Source organism: Leuresthes tenuis, unplaced genomic scaffold, assembly GCF_036924035.1.
Source record: "Leuresthes tenuis unplaced genomic scaffold, fLeuTen1.0.hap1 SCAF_1, whole genome shotgun sequence".
Lineage (NCBI taxonomy): Eukaryota > Metazoa > Chordata > Actinopteri > Atheriniformes > Atherinopsidae > Leuresthes > Leuresthes tenuis.
Genome location: NW_027325355.1, coordinates 11,685,308 through 11,702,113, shown reverse-complemented (window position 1 = coordinate 11,702,113; position 16,806 = coordinate 11,685,308). Strand labels below are relative to the sequence as shown.

At 46.2% G+C, this 16,806-nt stretch overlaps 21 non-coding genes and 20 pseudogenes across 21 annotated transcripts; 1 reads left to right on the top strand and 40 right to left on the bottom strand.

The window, feature by feature from the left end:
- Nucleotides 1-205: 205 nt before the first annotated feature.
- On the bottom strand, nt 206-324 carry LOC140288558 (5S ribosomal RNA). The gene has a single exon (XR_011912171.1). It is a non-coding gene; the product is annotated as a 5S ribosomal RNA (ribosomal RNA).
- A 269-nt stretch (nt 325-593) lies between these two features.
- LOC140308377 (5S ribosomal RNA) lies at nt 594-712 on the bottom strand (annotated as a pseudogene).
- A 269-nt stretch (nt 713-981) lies between these two features.
- Nucleotides 982-1,100, bottom strand: LOC140309106 (5S ribosomal RNA). Its single transcript, XR_011916355.1, has one exon. It is a non-coding gene; the product is annotated as a 5S ribosomal RNA (ribosomal RNA).
- A 269-nt stretch (nt 1,101-1,369) lies between these two features.
- Nucleotides 1,370-1,488, bottom strand: LOC140283962 (5S ribosomal RNA; annotated as a pseudogene).
- Nucleotides 1,489-1,757: 269 nt separating this feature from the next.
- On the bottom strand, nt 1,758-1,876 carry LOC140276753 (5S ribosomal RNA). Its single transcript, XR_011909052.1, has one exon. It is a non-coding gene; the product is annotated as a 5S ribosomal RNA (ribosomal RNA).
- Nucleotides 1,877-2,145: 269 nt separating this feature from the next.
- On the bottom strand, nt 2,146-2,264 carry LOC140299821 (5S ribosomal RNA; annotated as a pseudogene).
- Nucleotides 2,265-2,533: 269 nt separating this feature from the next.
- Nucleotides 2,534-2,652, bottom strand: LOC140297804 (5S ribosomal RNA). Its single transcript, XR_011913507.1, has one exon. It is a non-coding gene; the product is annotated as a 5S ribosomal RNA (ribosomal RNA).
- Nucleotides 2,653-2,921: 269 nt separating this feature from the next.
- LOC140299374 (5S ribosomal RNA) lies at nt 2,922-3,040 on the bottom strand (annotated as a pseudogene).
- A 269-nt stretch (nt 3,041-3,309) lies between these two features.
- Nucleotides 3,310-3,428, bottom strand: LOC140295005 (5S ribosomal RNA). Its single transcript, XR_011912829.1, has one exon. It is a non-coding gene; the product is annotated as a 5S ribosomal RNA (ribosomal RNA).
- A 269-nt stretch (nt 3,429-3,697) lies between these two features.
- Nucleotides 3,698-3,816, bottom strand: LOC140301505 (5S ribosomal RNA; annotated as a pseudogene).
- Nucleotides 3,817-4,085: 269 nt separating this feature from the next.
- Nucleotides 4,086-4,204, bottom strand: LOC140298713 (5S ribosomal RNA). The gene has a single exon (XR_011914334.1). It is a non-coding gene; the product is annotated as a 5S ribosomal RNA (ribosomal RNA).
- A 269-nt stretch (nt 4,205-4,473) lies between these two features.
- LOC140299373 (5S ribosomal RNA) lies at nt 4,474-4,592 on the bottom strand (annotated as a pseudogene).
- Nucleotides 4,593-4,861: 269 nt separating this feature from the next.
- LOC140294993 (5S ribosomal RNA) lies at nt 4,862-4,980 on the bottom strand. The gene has a single exon (XR_011912828.1). It is a non-coding gene; the product is annotated as a 5S ribosomal RNA (ribosomal RNA).
- A 269-nt stretch (nt 4,981-5,249) lies between these two features.
- Nucleotides 5,250-5,368, bottom strand: LOC140297839 (5S ribosomal RNA). The gene has a single exon (XR_011913539.1). It is a non-coding gene; the product is annotated as a 5S ribosomal RNA (ribosomal RNA).
- Nucleotides 5,369-5,637: 269 nt separating this feature from the next.
- Nucleotides 5,638-5,756, bottom strand: LOC140298710 (5S ribosomal RNA). The gene has a single exon (XR_011914332.1). It is a non-coding gene; the product is annotated as a 5S ribosomal RNA (ribosomal RNA).
- Nucleotides 5,757-6,025: 269 nt separating this feature from the next.
- On the bottom strand, nt 6,026-6,144 carry LOC140286132 (5S ribosomal RNA). Its single transcript, XR_011911025.1, has one exon. It is a non-coding gene; the product is annotated as a 5S ribosomal RNA (ribosomal RNA).
- Nucleotides 6,145-6,413: 269 nt separating this feature from the next.
- Nucleotides 6,414-6,532, bottom strand: LOC140306913 (5S ribosomal RNA). Its single transcript, XR_011915789.1, has one exon. It is a non-coding gene; the product is annotated as a 5S ribosomal RNA (ribosomal RNA).
- Nucleotides 6,533-6,801: 269 nt separating this feature from the next.
- LOC140299711 (5S ribosomal RNA) lies at nt 6,802-6,920 on the bottom strand (annotated as a pseudogene).
- A 269-nt stretch (nt 6,921-7,189) lies between these two features.
- LOC140312291 (5S ribosomal RNA) lies at nt 7,190-7,308 on the bottom strand (annotated as a pseudogene).
- A 269-nt stretch (nt 7,309-7,577) lies between these two features.
- On the bottom strand, nt 7,578-7,697 carry LOC140297165 (5S ribosomal RNA; annotated as a pseudogene).
- A 269-nt stretch (nt 7,698-7,966) lies between these two features.
- Nucleotides 7,967-8,085, bottom strand: LOC140294982 (5S ribosomal RNA). Its single transcript, XR_011912827.1, has one exon. It is a non-coding gene; the product is annotated as a 5S ribosomal RNA (ribosomal RNA).
- Nucleotides 8,086-8,354: 269 nt separating this feature from the next.
- LOC140298021 (5S ribosomal RNA) lies at nt 8,355-8,473 on the bottom strand. The gene has a single exon (XR_011913705.1). It is a non-coding gene; the product is annotated as a 5S ribosomal RNA (ribosomal RNA).
- Nucleotides 8,474-8,742: 269 nt separating this feature from the next.
- Nucleotides 8,743-8,861, bottom strand: LOC140298709 (5S ribosomal RNA). The gene has a single exon (XR_011914331.1). It is a non-coding gene; the product is annotated as a 5S ribosomal RNA (ribosomal RNA).
- A 269-nt stretch (nt 8,862-9,130) lies between these two features.
- Nucleotides 9,131-9,249, bottom strand: LOC140299372 (5S ribosomal RNA; annotated as a pseudogene).
- A 269-nt stretch (nt 9,250-9,518) lies between these two features.
- LOC140294970 (5S ribosomal RNA) lies at nt 9,519-9,637 on the bottom strand. The gene has a single exon (XR_011912826.1). It is a non-coding gene; the product is annotated as a 5S ribosomal RNA (ribosomal RNA).
- Nucleotides 9,638-9,906: 269 nt separating this feature from the next.
- LOC140297837 (5S ribosomal RNA) lies at nt 9,907-10,025 on the bottom strand. The gene has a single exon (XR_011913538.1). It is a non-coding gene; the product is annotated as a 5S ribosomal RNA (ribosomal RNA).
- A 269-nt stretch (nt 10,026-10,294) lies between these two features.
- Nucleotides 10,295-10,413, bottom strand: LOC140298708 (5S ribosomal RNA). The gene has a single exon (XR_011914330.1). It is a non-coding gene; the product is annotated as a 5S ribosomal RNA (ribosomal RNA).
- Nucleotides 10,414-10,682: 269 nt separating this feature from the next.
- LOC140285999 (5S ribosomal RNA) lies at nt 10,683-10,801 on the bottom strand. Its single transcript, XR_011910926.1, has one exon. It is a non-coding gene; the product is annotated as a 5S ribosomal RNA (ribosomal RNA).
- Nucleotides 10,802-11,070: 269 nt separating this feature from the next.
- Nucleotides 11,071-11,189, bottom strand: LOC140294530 (5S ribosomal RNA). The gene has a single exon (XR_011912792.1). It is a non-coding gene; the product is annotated as a 5S ribosomal RNA (ribosomal RNA).
- Nucleotides 11,190-11,458: 269 nt separating this feature from the next.
- On the bottom strand, nt 11,459-11,577 carry LOC140299710 (5S ribosomal RNA; annotated as a pseudogene).
- Nucleotides 11,578-11,846: 269 nt separating this feature from the next.
- LOC140312284 (5S ribosomal RNA) lies at nt 11,847-11,965 on the bottom strand (annotated as a pseudogene).
- A 269-nt stretch (nt 11,966-12,234) lies between these two features.
- On the bottom strand, nt 12,235-12,354 carry LOC140296888 (5S ribosomal RNA; annotated as a pseudogene).
- Nucleotides 12,355-12,623: 269 nt separating this feature from the next.
- Nucleotides 12,624-12,742, bottom strand: LOC140290982 (5S ribosomal RNA; annotated as a pseudogene).
- Nucleotides 12,743-13,011: 269 nt separating this feature from the next.
- Nucleotides 13,012-13,130, bottom strand: LOC140270020 (5S ribosomal RNA; annotated as a pseudogene).
- Nucleotides 13,131-13,399: 269 nt separating this feature from the next.
- Nucleotides 13,400-13,518, bottom strand: LOC140268723 (5S ribosomal RNA; annotated as a pseudogene).
- A 269-nt stretch (nt 13,519-13,787) lies between these two features.
- Nucleotides 13,788-13,907, bottom strand: LOC140294668 (5S ribosomal RNA; annotated as a pseudogene).
- A 269-nt stretch (nt 13,908-14,176) lies between these two features.
- Nucleotides 14,177-14,295, bottom strand: LOC140298905 (5S ribosomal RNA). Its single transcript, XR_011914502.1, has one exon. It is a non-coding gene; the product is annotated as a 5S ribosomal RNA (ribosomal RNA).
- Nucleotides 14,296-14,564: 269 nt separating this feature from the next.
- LOC140288958 (5S ribosomal RNA) lies at nt 14,565-14,683 on the bottom strand (annotated as a pseudogene).
- Nucleotides 14,684-14,952: 269 nt separating this feature from the next.
- On the bottom strand, nt 14,953-15,071 carry LOC140305417 (5S ribosomal RNA; annotated as a pseudogene).
- Nucleotides 15,072-15,340: 269 nt separating this feature from the next.
- Nucleotides 15,341-15,459, bottom strand: LOC140299105 (5S ribosomal RNA). The gene has a single exon (XR_011914686.1). It is a non-coding gene; the product is annotated as a 5S ribosomal RNA (ribosomal RNA).
- A 604-nt stretch (nt 15,460-16,063) lies between these two features.
- LOC140303712 (5S ribosomal RNA) lies at nt 16,064-16,182 on the top strand (annotated as a pseudogene).
- The last annotated feature ends 624 nt before the right edge of the window (nt 16,183-16,806 follow it).

The following is a 16,806-nucleotide window of genomic DNA, read 5'->3' as shown; positions in this document are numbered from 1 at the left end:
AGATAATTGCAGAGAAAGAATGATATGTAGTGGGCACATCTTAATCCCTGATGTGATTATTACCTGCAGTTGAAACTGAGACTCTCAGATCACTTCGTGTCTGCCAACAAAGCAGCAGCAGCTGAAGATGACCAACTTCCTCATGTGTCACAGGGTGATCAGACGTTGCAACAAAAGACATGCACGTGGTAGAGAGAAGAGAAAAAGCTTACAGCACCTGGTATTCCCAAGCGGTCTCCCATCCAAGTACTAACCAGGCCCAACCCTGCTTGGCCTCCGAGATCAGACGAGGTCGGGCATGTTCAGGGTGGTGTGGCCGTAAGCAACAATGTCTGTGACAAAGGTGCATTATATCGGTACTGGAATCATACAGTTCCTCTATGTAACCAGATAATTGCCGAGAAAGGCTGATATGTAGTGGGCACATCTTCATCCCTGATGTGATTATTACCTGCAGTTGAAACTGAGACTCTCAGATCACTTCGTGTCTGCCAACAAAGCAGCAGCAGCTGAAGATGACCAACTTCCTCATGTGTCACAGGGTGATCAGACGTTGCAACAAAAGACATGCATGTGGTAGAGAGAAGAGAAAAAGCTTAAAGCACCTGGTATTTCCAAGTGGTCTCCCATCCAAGTACTAACCAGGCCCAACCCGGCTTGGCTTCCGAGATCAGACGAGGTCGGGCATATTCAGGGTGGTGTGGCTGTAAGCAACAATGTCTGTCACAAATGTGCATTATATAGGTACTGGAATCATACGGTTACTCTATGTAACCAGATAATTGCCGAGAAAGGCTGATATGTAGTGGGCACATCTTCATCCCTGATGTGATTATTACCTGCAGTTGAAACTGAGACTCTCAGATCACTTCGTGTCTGCCTACAAAGCAACAGCAGCTGAAGATGACCAACTTCCTCATGTGTCACAGGGTGATCAGACATTGCAACAAAAGACATGCAGGTGGCAGAGAGAAGAGAAAAAGCTTACAGCACCTGGTATTCCCAAGTAGTCTCCCATCCAAGTACTAACCAGGCCCAACCCTGCTTGGCTTCCGAGATCAGACGAGGTCGGGCATGTTCAGGGTGGTGTGGCCGTAAGCAAATCTATCTGTGAACAATGTGCATTATATAGGTACTGGAATCATACGGTTCCTCTATGTAACCAGATAATTGCCGAGAAAGGCTGATGCGTATTGGGCACATCTTCTTCCCTGTGGTCATTATTCTCTCCAGCGGAAACTGAGACTCTCAGATCACTTCGTGTCTGCCAACAAAGCAGCAGCAGCTGAAGATGACCAACTTCCTCATGTGTCACAGGGTCATCAGACGTTGCAACAAAAGACATGCAGGTGCTAGAGAGAAGAGAAAAAGCTTACAGCACCTGGTATTCCCAAGTAGTCTCCCATCCAAGTACTAACCAGGCCCAATCTTGCTTGGCTTCCGAGATCAGACGAGGTCAGTCATGTTCAGGGTGGTGTGGCCGTAAGCGACAATGTCTGTCACAAATGTGAATTATATAGGTACTGGAATCATACAGTCCTTCTATGTAACCAGATAATTGCAAAGAAAGGCTGATATGTAGTGGGCATATCTTCATCTTTGATGTGATTACTACCTATAGTTGAAACTGAGACTCTCAGATCACTTCGTGTCTGCCAACAAAGCAGCAGCAGCTGAAGATGACCAACTTCCTCATGTGTCACAGGGTGATCAGACGTTGCAACAAAAGACATGCAGGTGGTAGAGAGAAGAGGAAAAGCTTACAGCACCTGGTATTCCCAAGCAGTCTCCCATCCAAGTACTAACCAGGCCCAACCCTGCTTGGCTTCCGAGATCAGACGAGGTCGGGCATATTCAGGGTGGTGTGGCTGTAAGCAACAATGTCTGTCACAAATGTGCATTATATAGGTACTGGAATCATACGGTTACTCTATGTAACCAGATAATTGCCGAGAAAGGCTGATATGTAGTGGGCACATCTTCATCCCTGATGTGATTATTACCTGCAGTTGAAACTGAGACTCTCAGATCACTTCGTGTCTGCCAACAAAGCAGCAGCAGCTGAAGATGACCAACTTCCTCATGTGTCACAGGGTGATCAGACGTTGCAATAAAAGACATGCAGGTGGTAGAGAGACGAGAAAAAGCTTACAGCACCTGGTATTCCCAATCAGTCTCCCATCCAAGTACTAACCAGGGCCAACCCTGCTTGGCTTCCGAGATCAGACGAGGTCGGGTAAATTCAGGGTGGTGTGGCCGTAAGCAACAATGTCTGTGACAAAGGTGCATTATATCGGTACTGGAATCATACAGTTCCTCTATGTAACCAGATAATTGCCAAGAAAGGCTGATATGTAGTGGGCATATCTTCATCCTTGATGTGATTACTACCTGTAGTTGAAACTGAGACTCTCAGATCACTTCGTGTCTGCCAACAAAGCAGCAGCAGCTGAAGATGACCAACTTCCTCATGTGTCACAGGGTGATCAGACGTTGCAACAAAAGACATGCAGGTGGTAGAGAGAAGAGAAAAAGCTTACAGCACCTGGTATTCCCAAGCAGTCTCCCATTGAAGTACTAATCAGGCCCAACCCTGCTTGGCTTCCGAGATCAGACGAGGTCGGGCATATTCAGGGTGGTGTGGCCGTAAGCAACAACATCTGTGAACAATGTGTATTATATAGGTACTGGAATCATATGGTTACTCTATGTAACCAGATAATTGCAGAGAAAGAATGATATGTAGTGGGCACATCTTAATCCCTGATGTGATTATTACCTGCAGTTGAAACTGAGACTCTCAGATCACTTCGTGTCTGCCAACAAAGCAGCAGCAGCTGAAGATGACCAACTTCCTCATGTGTCACAGGGTGATCAGACGTTGCAACAAAAGACATGCACGTGGTAGAGAGAAGAGAAAAAGCTTACAGCACCTGGTATTCCCAAGCGGTCTCCCATCCAAGTACTAACCAGGCACAACCCTGCTTGGCCTCCGAGATCAGACGAGGTCGGGCATGTTCAGGGTGGTGTGGCCGTAAGCAACAATGTCTGTGACAAATGTGCATTATATCGGCACTGGTATCATACAGTTCCTCTATGTAACCAGATAATTGCCGAGAAAGGCTAACTTGTAGTGGGCACATCTTCATCCCTGATGTGATTATTACCTGCAGTTGAAACTGAGACTCTCAGATCACTTCGTGTCTGCCAACAAAGCAGCAGCAGCTGAAGATGACCAACTTCCTCATGTGTCACAGGGTGATCAGACGTTGCAACAAAAGACATGCATGTGGTAGAGAGAAGAGAAAAAGCTTAAAGCACCTGGTATTCCCAAGTGGTCTCCCATCCAAGTACTAACCAGGCCCAACCCTGCTTGGCTTCCGAGATCAGACGAGGTCGGGCATATTCAGGGTGGTGTGGCTGTAAGCAACAATGTCTGTCACAAATGTGCATTATATAGGTACTGGAATCATACAGTTCCTCTATGTAACCAGATAATTGCCGAGAAAGGCTGATGCGTATTGGGCACATCTTCTTCCCTGTGGTCATTATTCTCTCCAGCGGAAACTGAGACTCTCAGATCACTTCGTGTCTGCCAACAAAGCAGCAGCAGCTGAAGATGACCAACTTCCTCATGTGTCACAGGGTGATCAGACGTTGCAACAAAAGACATGCAGGTGGTAGAGAGAAGAGAAAAAGCTTACAGCACCTGGTATTCCCAAGTAGTCTCTCATCCAAGTACTAACCAGGCCCAATCCTGCTTGGCTTCCGAGATCAGACGAGGTCGGGCATATTCAGGGTGGTGTGGCTGTAAGCGATAATGTCTGTCACAAATGTGCATTATATAGGTACTGGAATCATACGGTTACTCTATGTAACCAGATAATTGCAAAGAAAGGCTGATATGTAGTGGGCACATCTTCATCCCTGATGTGATTATTACCTGCAGTTGAAACTGAGACTCTCAGATCACTTCGTGTCTGCCAACAAAGCAGCAGCAGCTGAAGATGACCAACTTCCTCATGTGTCACAGGGTGATCAGACGTTGCAACAAAAGACATGCAGGTGGTAGAGAGAAGAGAAAAAGCTTACAGCACCTGGTATTCCCAAGCAGTCTCCCATCCAAGTACTAATCAGGGCCAACCCTGCTTGGCTTCCGAGATCAGACGAGGTCGGGCATATTCAGGGTGGTGTGGCCGTAAGCAACAACATCTGTGAACAATGTGTATTATATAGGTACTGGAATCATATGGTTACTCTATGTAACCAGATAATTGCAGAGAAAGAATGATATGTAGTGGGCACATCTTAATCCCTGATGTGATTATTACCTGCAGTTGAAACTGAGACTCTCAGATCACTTCGTGTCTGCCAACAAAGCAGCAGCAGCTGAAGATGACCAACTTCCTCATGTGTCACAGGGTGATCAGACGTTGCAACAAAAGACATGCACGTGGTAGAGAGAAGAGAAAAAGCTTACAGCACCTGGTATTCCCAAGCGGTCTCCCATCCAAGTACTAACCAGGCACAACCCTGCTTGGCCTCCGAGATCAGACGAGGTCGGGCATGTTCAGGGTGGTGTGGCCGTAAGCAACAATGTCTGTGACAAATGTGCATTATATCGGCACTGGTATCATACAGTTCCTCTATGTAACCAGATAATTGCCGAGAAAGGCTAACTTGTAGTGGGCACATCTTCATCCCTGATGTGATTATTACCTGCAGTTGAAACTGAGACTCTCAGATCACTTCGTGTCTGCCAACAAAGCAGCAGCAGCTGAAGATGACCAACTTCCTCATGTGTCACAGGGTGATCAGACGTTGCAACAAAAGACATGCATGTGGTAGAGAGAAGAGAAAAAGCTTAAAGCACCTGGTATTCCCAAGTGGTCTCCCATCCAAGTACTAACCAGGCCCAACCCTGCTTGGCTTCCGAGATCAGACGAGGTCGGGCATATTCAGGGTGGTGTGGCTGTAAGCAACAATGTCTGTCACAAATGTGCATTATATAGGTACTGGAATCATACAGTTCCTCTATGTAACCAGATAATTGCCGAGAAAGGCTGATGCGTATTGGGCACATCTTCTTCCCTGTGGTCATTATTCTCTCCAGCGGAAACTGAGACTCTCAGATCACTTCGTGTCTGCCAACAAAGCAGCAGCAGCTGAAGATGACCAACTTCCTCATGTGTCACAGGGTGATCAGACGTTGCAACAAAAGACATGCAGGTGGTAGAGAGAAGAGAAAAAGCTTACAGCACCTGGTATTCCCAAGTAGTCTCCCATCCAAGTACTAACCAGGCCCAATCCTGCTTGGCTTCCGAGATCAGACGAGGTCGGGCATATTCAGGGTGGTGTGGCCGTAAGCGATAATGTCTGTCACAAATGTGCATTATATAGGTACTGGAATCATACGGTTACTCTATGTAACCAGATAATTGCAAAGAAAGGCTGATATGTAGTGGGCACATCTTCATCCCTGATGTGATTATTACCTTTAGTTGAAACTGAGACTCTCAGATCACTTCGTGTCTGCCAACAAAGCAGCAGCAGCTGAAGATGACCAACTTCCTCATGTGTCACAGGGTGATCAGACGTTGCAACAAAAGACATGCAGGTGGTAGAGAGAAGAGAAAAAGCTTACAGCACCTGGTATTCCCAAGCAGTCTCCCATCCAAGTACTAATCAGGGCCAACCCTGCTTGGCTTCCGAGATCAGACGAGGTCGGGCATATTCAGGGTGGTGTGGCCGTAAGCAACAATGGCTGTCACCAATGTGCATTATATAGGTACTCGAATCATACGGTTATTCTTTGTAACCAGATAATTGCCGAGAAAGGCTGATATGTAGTGGGCACATCTTCATCCCTGATGTGATTATTACCTGCAGTTGAAACTGAGACTCTCAGATCACTTCGTGTCTGCCAACAAAGCAGCAGCAGCTGAAGATGACCAACTTCCTCATGTGTCACAGGGTGATCAGACGTTGCAACAAAAAACATGCAGGGGGTAGTGAGAAGAGAAAAAGCTTACAGCACCTGGCATTCCCAAGCAGTCTCCCATCCAAGTACTACCCAGGCCCAACCCTGCTTGGCTTCCGAGATCAGACGAGGTCGGGCATATTCAGGGTGGTGTGGCCGTAAGCAACAATGTCTGTGACAAATGTGCATTATATAGGTACTGGAATCATACGGTTACTCTATGTAACCAGATAATTGCAAAGAAAGGCTGATATGTAGTGATTATATCTTCATCCTTGATGTGATTATTACCTGCAGTTGAAACTGAGACTCTCAGATCACTTCGTGTCTGCCAACAAAGCAGCAGCAGCTGAAGATGACCAACTTCCTCATGTGTCACAGGGTGATCAGACGTTGCAACAAAAGACATGCAGGTGGTAGAGAGAAGAGAAAAAGCTTACAGCACCTGGTATTCCCAAGCAGTCTCCCATCCAAGTACTAACCAGGCCCAACTCTGCTTGGCTTCCGAGATCAGATGAGGTCGGGTATTTTCAGGGTGGTGTGGCCGTAAGCAACAATGTCTTTGACAAATGTGCATTATATAGGTACTGGAATCATAGAGTTCCTCGATGTAACCAGATAATTGCCGAGAAAGGCTAAATTGTAGTGGGCACATCTTCATCCCTGATGTGATTATTATCTGTAGTTGAAACTGAGACTCTCAGATCACTTCGTGTCTGCCAACAAAGCAGCAGCAGCTGAAGATGACCAACTTCGTCATGTGTCACAGGGTCATCAGACGTTGCAACAAAAGACATGCAGGTGCTAGAGAGAAGAGAAAAAGCTTACAGCACCTGGTATTCCCAAACAGTCTCCCATCCAAGTACTAACCAGTCCCAACCCTGCTTGGTTTCCGAGATCAGACGAGGTCGGGCATATTCAGGGTGGTGTGGCCGTAAGCGACAATGTCTGTGACAAATGTGCATTATATAGGTACTGGAATCATACAGTTCCTCTATGTAACCAGATAATTGCAAAGAAAGGCTGATATGTAGTGATTATATCTTCATCCTTGATGTGATTATTACCTGCAGTTGAAACTGAGACTCTCAGATCACTTCGTGTCTGCCAACAAAGCAGCAGCAGCTGAAGATGACCAACTTCCTCATGTGTCACAGGGTGATCAGACGTTGCAACAAAAGACATGCAGATGGTAGAGAGAAGAGAAAAAGCTTACAGCACCTGGTATTTGCAAGCAGTTTCCCATCCAAGTACTAACCAGGCCCAACCCTGCTTGGCTTCCGAGATCAGACGAGGTCAGGCATATTCAGGGTGGTGTGGCCGTAAGCAACAATGGCTGTCACCAATGTGCATTATATAGGTACTGGAATCATACAGTTCCTCTATGTAACCAGATAATTGCCGAGAAAGGCTGATGCGTATTGGGCACATCTTCTTCCCTGTCGTGATTATTCTCTCCAGCGGAAACTGAGACTCTCAGATCACTTCGTGTCTGCCAACAAAGCAGCAGCAGCTGAAGATGACCAACTTCCTCATGTGTCACAGGGTGATCAGACGTTGCAACAAAAAACATGCAGGGGGTAGTGAGAAGAGAAAAAGCTTACAACACCTGGTATTCCCAAGCAGTCTCCCATCCAAGTAATAACCAGGTCCAAGCCTGCTTGGCTTACAGGGATCAGACGAGGTCGGGTATATTCAGGGTGGTGTGGCCGTAAGCAACAATATCTGTGAACAATGTGCATTATATAGGTACTGGAATCATACGGTTATTCTTTGTAACCAGATAATTGCCGAGAAAGGCTGATATGTAGTGGGCACATCTTCATCCCTGATGTGATTATTACCTGCAGTTGAAACTGAGACTCTCAGATCACTTCGTGTCTGCCAACAAAGCAGCAGCAGCTGAAGATGACCAACTTCCTCATGTGTCACAGGGTGATCAGACGTTGCAACAAAAGACATGCATGTGGTAGAGAGAAGAGAAAAAGCTTAAAGCACCTGGTATTCCCAAGTGGTCTCCCATCCAAGTACTAACCAGGCCCAACCCTGCTTGGCTTCCGAGATCAGACGAGGTCGGGCATATTCAGGGTGGTGTGGCTGTAAGCAACAATGTCTGTCACAAATGTGCATTATATAGGTACTGGAATCATACAGTTCCTCTATGTAACCAGATAATTGCCGAGAAAGGCTGATGCGTATTGGGCACATCTTCTTCCCTGTGGTCATTATTCTCTCCAGCGGAAACTGAGACTCTCAGATCACTTCGTGTCTGCCAACAAAGCAGCAGCAGCTGAAGATGACCAACTTCCTCATGTGTCACAGGGTGATCAGACGTTGCAACAAAAGACATGCAGGTGGTAGAGAGAAGAGAAAAAGCTTACAGCACCTGGTATTCCCAAGTAGTCTCCCATCCAAGTACTAACCAGGCCCAATCCTGCTTGGCTTCCGAGATCAGACGAGGTCGGGCATATTCAGGGTGGTGTGGCTGTAAGCGATAATGTCTGTCACAAATGTGCATTATATAGGTACTGGAATCATACGGTTACTCTATGTAACCAGATAATTGCAAAGAAAGGCTGATATGTAGTGGGCACATCTTCATCCCTGATGTGATTATTACCTGCAGTTGAAACTGAGACTCTCAGATCACTTCGTGTCTGCCAACAAAGCAGCAGCAGCTGAAGATGACCAACTTCCTCATGTGTCACAGGGTGATCAGACGTTGCAACAAAAGACATGCAGGTGGTAGAGAGAAGAGAAAAAGCTTACAGCACCTGGTATTCCCAAGCAGTCTCCCATCCAAGTACTAATCAGGGCCAACCCTGCTTGGCTTCCGAGATCAGACGAGGTCGGGCATATTCAGGGTGGTGTGGCCGTAAGCAACAACATCTGTGAACAATGTGTATTATATAGGTACTGGAATCATATGGTTACTCTATGTAACCAGATAATTGCAGAGAAAGAATGATATGTAGTGGGCACATCTTAATCCCTGATGTGATTATTACCTGCAGTTGAAACTGAGACTCTCAGATCACTTCGTGTCTGCCAACAAAGCAGCAGCAGCTGAAGATGACCAACTTCCTCATGTGTCACAGGGTGATCAGACGTTGCAACAAAAGACATGCACGTGGTAGAGAGAAGAGAAAAAGCTTACAGCACCTGGTATTCCCAAGCGGTCTCCCATCCAAGTACTAACCAGGCACAACCCTGCTTGGCCTCCGAGATCAGACGAGGTCGGGCATGTTCAGGGTGGTGTGGCCGTAAGCAACAATGTCTGTGACAAATGTGCATTATATCGGCACTGGTATCATACAGTTCCTCTATGTAACCAGATAATTGCCGAGAAAGGCTAACTTGTAGTGGGCACATCTTCATCCCTGATGTGATTATTACCTGCAGTTGAAACTGAGACTCTCAGATCACTTCGTGTCTGCCAACAAAGCAGCAGCAGCTGAAGATGACCAACTTCCTCATGTGTCACAGGGTGATCAGACGTTGCAACAAAAGACATGCATGTGGTAGAGAGAAGAGAAAAAGCTTAAAGCACCTGGTATTCCCAAGTGGTCTCCCATCCAAGTACTAACCAGGCCCAACCCTGCTTGGCTTCCGAGATCAGACGAGGTCGGGCATATTCAGGGTGGTGTGGCTGTAAGCAACAATGTCTGTCACAAATGTGCATTATATAGGTACTGGAATCATACAGTTCCTCTATGTAACCAGATAATTGCCGAGAAAGGCTGATGCGTATTGGGCACATCTTCTTCCCTGTGGTCATTATTCTCTCCAGCGGAAACTGAGACTCTCAGATCACTTCGTGTCTGCCAACAAAGCAGCAGCAGCTGAAGATGACCAACTTCCTCATGTGTCACAGGGTGATCAGACGTTGCAACAAAAGACATGCAGGTGGTAGAGAGAAGAGAAAAAGCTTACAGCACCTGGTATTCCCAAGTAGTCTCCCATCCAAGTACTAACCAGGCCCAATCCTGCTTGGCTTCCGAGATCAGACGAGGTCGGGCATATTCAGGGTGGTGTGGCCGTAAGCGATAATGTCTGTCACAAATGTGCATTATATAGGTACTGGAATCATACGGTTACTCTATGTAACCAGATAATTGCAAAGAAAGGCTGATATGTAGTGGGCACATCTTCATCCCTGATGTGATTATTACCTGCAGTTGAAACTGAGACTCTCAGATCACTTCGTGTCTGCCAACAAAGCAGCAGCAGCTGAAGATGACCAACTTCCTCATGTGTCACAGGGTGATCAGACGTTGCAACAAAAGACATGCAGGTGGTAGAGAGAAGAGAAAAAGCTTACAGCACCTGGTATTCCCAAGCAGTCTCCCATCCAAGTACTAATCAGGGCCAACCCTGCTTGGCTTCCGAGATCAGACGAGGTCGGGCATATTCAGGGTGGTGTGGCCGTAAGCAACAATGGCTGTCACCAATGTGCATTATATAGGTACTCGAATCATACGGTTATTCTTTGTAACCAGATAATTGCCGAGAAAGGCTGATATGTAGTGGGCACATCTTCATCCCTGATGTGATTATTACCTGCAGTTGAAACTGAGACTCTCAGATCACTTCGTGTCTGCCAACAAAGCAGCAGCAGCTGAAGATGACCAACTTCCTCATGTGTCACAGGGTGATCAGACGTTGCAACAAAAAACATGCAGGGGGTAGTGAGAAGAGAAAAAGCTTACAGCACCTGGCATTCCCAAGCAGTCTCCCATCCAAGTACTACCCAGGCCCAACCCTGCTTGGCTTCCGAGATCAGACGAGGTCGGGCATATTCAGGGTGGTGTGGCCGTAAGCAACAATGTCTGTGACAAATGTGCATTATATAGGTACTGGAATCATACGGTTACTCTATGTAACCAGATAATTGCAAAGAAAGGCTGATATGTAGTGATTATATCTTCATCCTTGATGTGATTATTACCTGCAGTTGAAACTGAGACTCTCAGATCACTTCGTGTCTGCCAACAAAGCAGCAGCAGCTGAAGATGACCAACTTCCTCATGTGTCACAGGGTGATCAGACGTTGCAACAAAAGACATGCAGGTGGTAGAGAGAAGAGAAAAAGCTTACAGCACCTGGTATTCCCAAGCAGTCTCCCATCCAAGTACTAACCAGGCCCAACTCTGCTTGGATTCCGAGATCAGATGAGGTCGGGTATTTTCAGGGTGGTGTGGCCGTAAGCAACAATGTCTTTGACAAATGTGCATTATATAGGTACTGGAATCATAGAGTTCCTCGATGTAACCAGATAATTGCCGAGAAAGGCTAAATTGTAGTGGGCACATCTTCATCCCTGATGTGATTATTATCTGTAGTTGAAACTGAGACTCTCAGATCACTTCGTGTCTGCCAACAAAGCAGCAGCAGCTGAAGATGACCAACTTCGTCATGTGTCACAGGGTCATCAGACGTTGCAACAAAAGACATGCAGGTGCTAGAGAGAAGAGAAAAAGCTTACAGCACCTGGTATTCCCAAACAGTCTCCCATCCAAGTACTAACCAGTCCCAACCCTGCTTGGTTTCCGAGATCAGACGAGGTCGGGCATATTCAGGGTGGTGTGGCCGTAAGCGACAATGTCTGTGACAAATGTGCATTATATAGGTACTGGAATCATACAGTTCCTCTATGTAACCAGATAATTGCAAAGAAAGGCTGATATGTAGTGATTATATCTTCATCCTTGATGTGATTATTACCTGCAGTTGAAACTGAGACTCTCAGATCACTTCGTGTCTGCCAACAAAGCAGCAGCAGCTGAAGATGACCAACTTCCTCATGTGTCACAGGGTGATCAGACGTTGCAACAAAAGACATGCAGATGGTAGAGAGAAGAGAAAAAGCTTACAGCACCTGGTATTTGCAAGCAGTTTCCCATCCAAGTACTAACCAGGCCCAACCCTGCTTGGCTTCCGAGATCAGACGAGGTCAGGCATATTCAGGGTGGTGTGGCCGTAAGCAACAATGGCTGTCACCAATGTGCATTATATAGGTACTGGAATCATACAGTTCCTCTATGTAACCAGATAATTGCCGAGAAAGGCTGATGCGTATTGGGCACATCTTCTTCCCTGTCGTGATTATTCTCTCCAGCGGAAACTGAGACTCTCAGATCACTTCGTGTCTGCCAACAAAGCAGCAGCAGCTGAAGATGACCAACTTCCTCATGTGTCACAGGGTGATCAGACGTTGCAACAAAAAACATGCAGGGGGTAGTGAGAAGAGAAAAAGCTTACAACACCTGGTATTCCCAAGCAGTCTCCCATCCAAGTAATAACCAGGTCCAAGCCTGCTTGGCTTACAGGGATCAGACGAGGTCAGGTATATTCAGGGTGGTGTGGCCGTAAGCAACAATATCTGTGAACAATGTGCATTATATAGGTACTGGAATCATACGGTTATTCTTTGTAACCAGATAATTGCCGAGAAAGGCTGATATGTAGTGGGCACATCTTCATCCCTGATGTGATTATTACCTGCAGTTGAAACTGAGACTCTCAGATCACTTCGTGTCTGCCAACAAAGCAGCAGCAGCTGAAGATGACCAACTTCCTCATGTGTCACAGGGTGATCAGACGTTGCAACAAAAGACTTGCAGGTGGTAGAGAGAAGAGAAAAAGCTTACAGCACCTGGTATTCGCAAGCGGTCTCCCATCCAAGTACTAACCAGGCCCAAACCTGCTTGGCTTCCTAGATCAGACAAGGTCAGGCATATTCAGGGTGGTGTGGCCGTAAGCAACAATGTCTGTCACAAATGTGCATTATATAGGTACTGGAATCATACGGTTACTCTATGTAACCAGATAATTGCCAAGAAAGGCTGATAGTTATTGGGCACATCTTCTTCCCTGTCGTGATTATTCTCTCCAGTGGAAACTGAGACTCTCAGATCACTTCGTGTCTGCCAACAAAGCAGCAGCAGCTGAAGATGACCAACTTCCTCATGTGTCACAGGGTGATCAGACGTTGCAACAAAAGACATGCAAGTGGTAGAGAGAAGAGAAAAAGCTTACAGGACCTGGTATTCCCAAGCTGTCTCCCATCCAAGTACTAACCAGGCCCAACCCTGCTTGGCTTCCGAGATCAGACGTGGTCAGGCATATTCAGGGTGGTGTGGCCGTAAGCAACAATGGCTGTCACCAATGTGCATTATATAGGTACTGGAATCATACGGTTACTCTTTGTAACCAGATAATTGCCGAGAAAGGCTGATATGTAGTGGGCACATCTTCATCCCTGATGTGATTATTACCTGCAGTTGAAACTGAGACTCTCAGATCACTTCGTGTCTGCCAACAAAGCAGCAGCAGCTGAAGATGACCAACTTCCTCATGTGTCACAGGGTGATCAGACGTTGCAACAAAAGACATGCAGGTGGTAGAGAGAAGAGAAAAAGCTTACAGCACCTGGTATTCCCAAGCAGTCTCCCACCCAAGTACTAACCAGGCCCAACCCTGCTTGGCTTCTGGGATCAGATGAGGTCGGGTATATTCAGGCTGGTGTGGCCGTAAGCAACAATATCTGTGAACAATGTGCATTATATAGGTACTGGAATCATACGGTTACTCTTTGTAACCAGATAATTGCCGAGAAAGGCTGATATGTAGTGGGCACATCTTAATCCCTGATGTGATTATTACCTGCAGTTGAAACTGAGACTCTCAGATCACTTCGTGTCTGCCAACAAAGCAGCAGCAGCTGAAGATGACCAACTTCCTCATGTGTCACAGGGTGATCAGATGTTGCAACAAAAGACATGCAGGTGGTAGAGAGAAGAGAAAAAGCTTACAGCACCTGGTATTCCCAAGCAGTCTCCCATCCAAGTACTAATCAGGTCCAACCCTGCTTGGCTTACAGGGATCAGACGAGGTCGGGTATATTCAGTGTGGTGTGGCCGTAAGCAACAATATCTGTGAACAATGTGCATTATATAGGTACTGGAATCATACGGTTATTCTTTGTAACCAGATAATTGCCGAGAAAGGCTGATATGTAGTGGGCACATCTTCATCCCTGATGTGATTATGAACTGCAGTTGAAACTGAGACTCTCAGATCACTTCGTGTCTGCCAACAAAGCAGCAGCAGCTGAAGATGACCAACTTCCTCATGTGTCACAGGGTGATCAGACGTTGCAACAAAAGACATGCAGGTGGTAGAGAGAAGAGAAAAAGCTTACAGCACCTGGTATTCCTAAGCGGTCTCCCATCCAAGTACTAACCAGGCCCAACCCTGCTTGGCTTCCTAGATCAGACGAGGTCGGGCATATTCAGGGTGGTGTGGCCGTAAGCAACAATGGCTGTCACCAATGTGCATTATATAGGTACTCGAATCATACGGTTATTCTTTGTAACCAGATAATTGCCGAGAAAGGCTGATATGTAGTGGGCACATCTTCATCCCTGATGTGATTATTAACTGCAGTTGAAACTGAGACTCTCAGATCACTTCGTGTCTGCCAACAAAGCAGCAGCAGCTGAAGATGACCAACTTCCTCATGTGTCACAGGGTGATCAGACGTTGCAACAAGAGACATGCAGGTGGTAGAGAGAAGAGAAAAATCTTACAGCACCTGGTATTCCCAAGCAGTCTCCCATCCAAGTACTAACCAGGCCCAACCCTGCTTGGCTTCCAATATCAGACGAGGTCTGGCATATTCAGGGTGGTGTGGCCGTAAGTAACAATGTCTGTCACAAATGTGCATTATATAGCTACTAGAATCATACAGTTCCTCTATGTAACCAGATAATTGCCGAGAAAGGCTGATGCGTATTGGGCACATCTTCTTCCCTGTCGTGATTATTCTCTCCAGCGGAAACTGAGACTCTCAGATCACTTCGTGTCTGCCAACAAAGCAGCAGAAGCTGAAGATGACCAACTTCCTCATGTGTCACAGGGTGATCAGACGTTGCAACAAAAGACATGCAGGTGGTAGAGAGAAGAGAAAAAGCTTACAGCACCTGGTTTTCCCAAGCGGTCTCCCATCCAAGTACTAACCAGGCCCAACCCTGCTTGGATTCCTAGATCAGACGAGGTCAGGGATGTTCAGGGTGGTGTGGCCGTAAGCAACAATGTCTGTGACAAATGTGCATTATATAGGTACTAGAATCATACAGTTCCTCTATGTAACCAGATAATTGCCGAGAAAGGCTGATGCGTAGTGGGCACATCTTCTTCCCTGTCGTGATTATTATCTGTAGTTGAAACTGAGACTCTCAGATCACTTCGTGTCTGCCAACAAAGCAGCAGCAGCTGAAGATGACCAACTTCCTCATGTGTCACAGGGTGATCAGACGTTGCAACAAAAGACATGCAGGGGGTAGAGAGAAGAGAAAAAGCTTACAGCACCTGGTATTCCCAAGCAGTCTCCCATCCAAGTACTAACCAGGCCCAACCCTGCTTGGCTTCCGAGATCAGACGAGGTCGGGTATTTCCAGGGTGGTGTGGCCGTAAGCAACAATGTCTGTGACAAATGTGCATTATATAGGTACTGGAATCATACAGTTCCTCTATGTAACCAGATAATTGCTGAGAAAGGCTGATATGTAGTGGGCCCATCTTCATCCCTGATGTGATTATTACCTGCAGTTGAAACTGAGACTCTCAGATCACTTCATGTCTGCCAACAAAGCAGCAGAAGCTGAAGATGACCAATTTCCTCATGTGTCCAAGATCGGACGTGTTCAGGGTGGTTTGGCTGTAAGCAAAAGTCACCGTGACAAATATCTATTATATAGCTGCTGGAACCATATGTTTCTTCTAGTTTTTCACATAATTGGCTTGCGAGGCTGATGTTGATCCTGCACATGTTCTTCTCTTGTGTTGGTTCTCTGCAGCTGAAAGTGAGACTCTCAGATAACTTTGTGTCTGTCGACCTCTTCTGTTCCCTGTGTGTAGTTTTGTGTTCAGCGTCACACAGAGAGACCGAGGCTGCTTAGTTAGATGAAATCATCACAAATTGCTCATTTTTAAACAGTTACATTATATTTTAGAAGTCAGAACACAGTAATAGATGTTGTTTCAGCATCTATAAAAAGCTGATTTCAGACTGATTATCTCGCTTACGGCCATACCACCCTGAACACGCCTGATCTCGTCCGATCTTGGAAGCTAAGCAGGGTCGAACCGGGACAGTACTTGGATGGGAGACCGCCTGGGAATACGAGGTGCTGTAAGATTTTTACACCTGCAGGAGGCGCTGCTGCTCACTCAACACAGACAGCTTCTTGACATACATCACATTGGGAAGGAATCAGTCAAATAAATTCACTTTTCAATCTTTGTCAAACACTGGAAATGAGCGCACACATAAACCTCATTTAGGTCACTCATTCATATCATCTTCCAGCACTGCTCAGCTCACAGTGACTTCATCTGTCGGAATTCTTCTGGATACCAAACACACACAAATATTATTGTCTCACGTTAGTCTGCAGACTGTTAACAGATCTTCCTGCAGTCTGCAGATTCATCCCATTTCCTTCCTTCCTAAGAATCCCTGCTGATATCCAAGGTGCTGATCCCAGATCTGCTCAGATGTCCCAGGTTCTCCTCTTCTTTTATCCTCACACACTGAACTGTCTCCTCATCTATGTGTTAACAACCAGAACCCACTGATGTGGGCTCAGAAATAAACTTTCCAATGTTTTCCAAACACAAATGAATACATTTCAGAAATGTATTGAGGCCAGATAGAAAAAGTGCACGTGCAGCCACTTTAAACTGTCAAATAGGCAATTTAACGGCAGTTATATTTATGTTTCTCCACTAGATGCAGCTATGATTTTATGGCCATAGAGGAA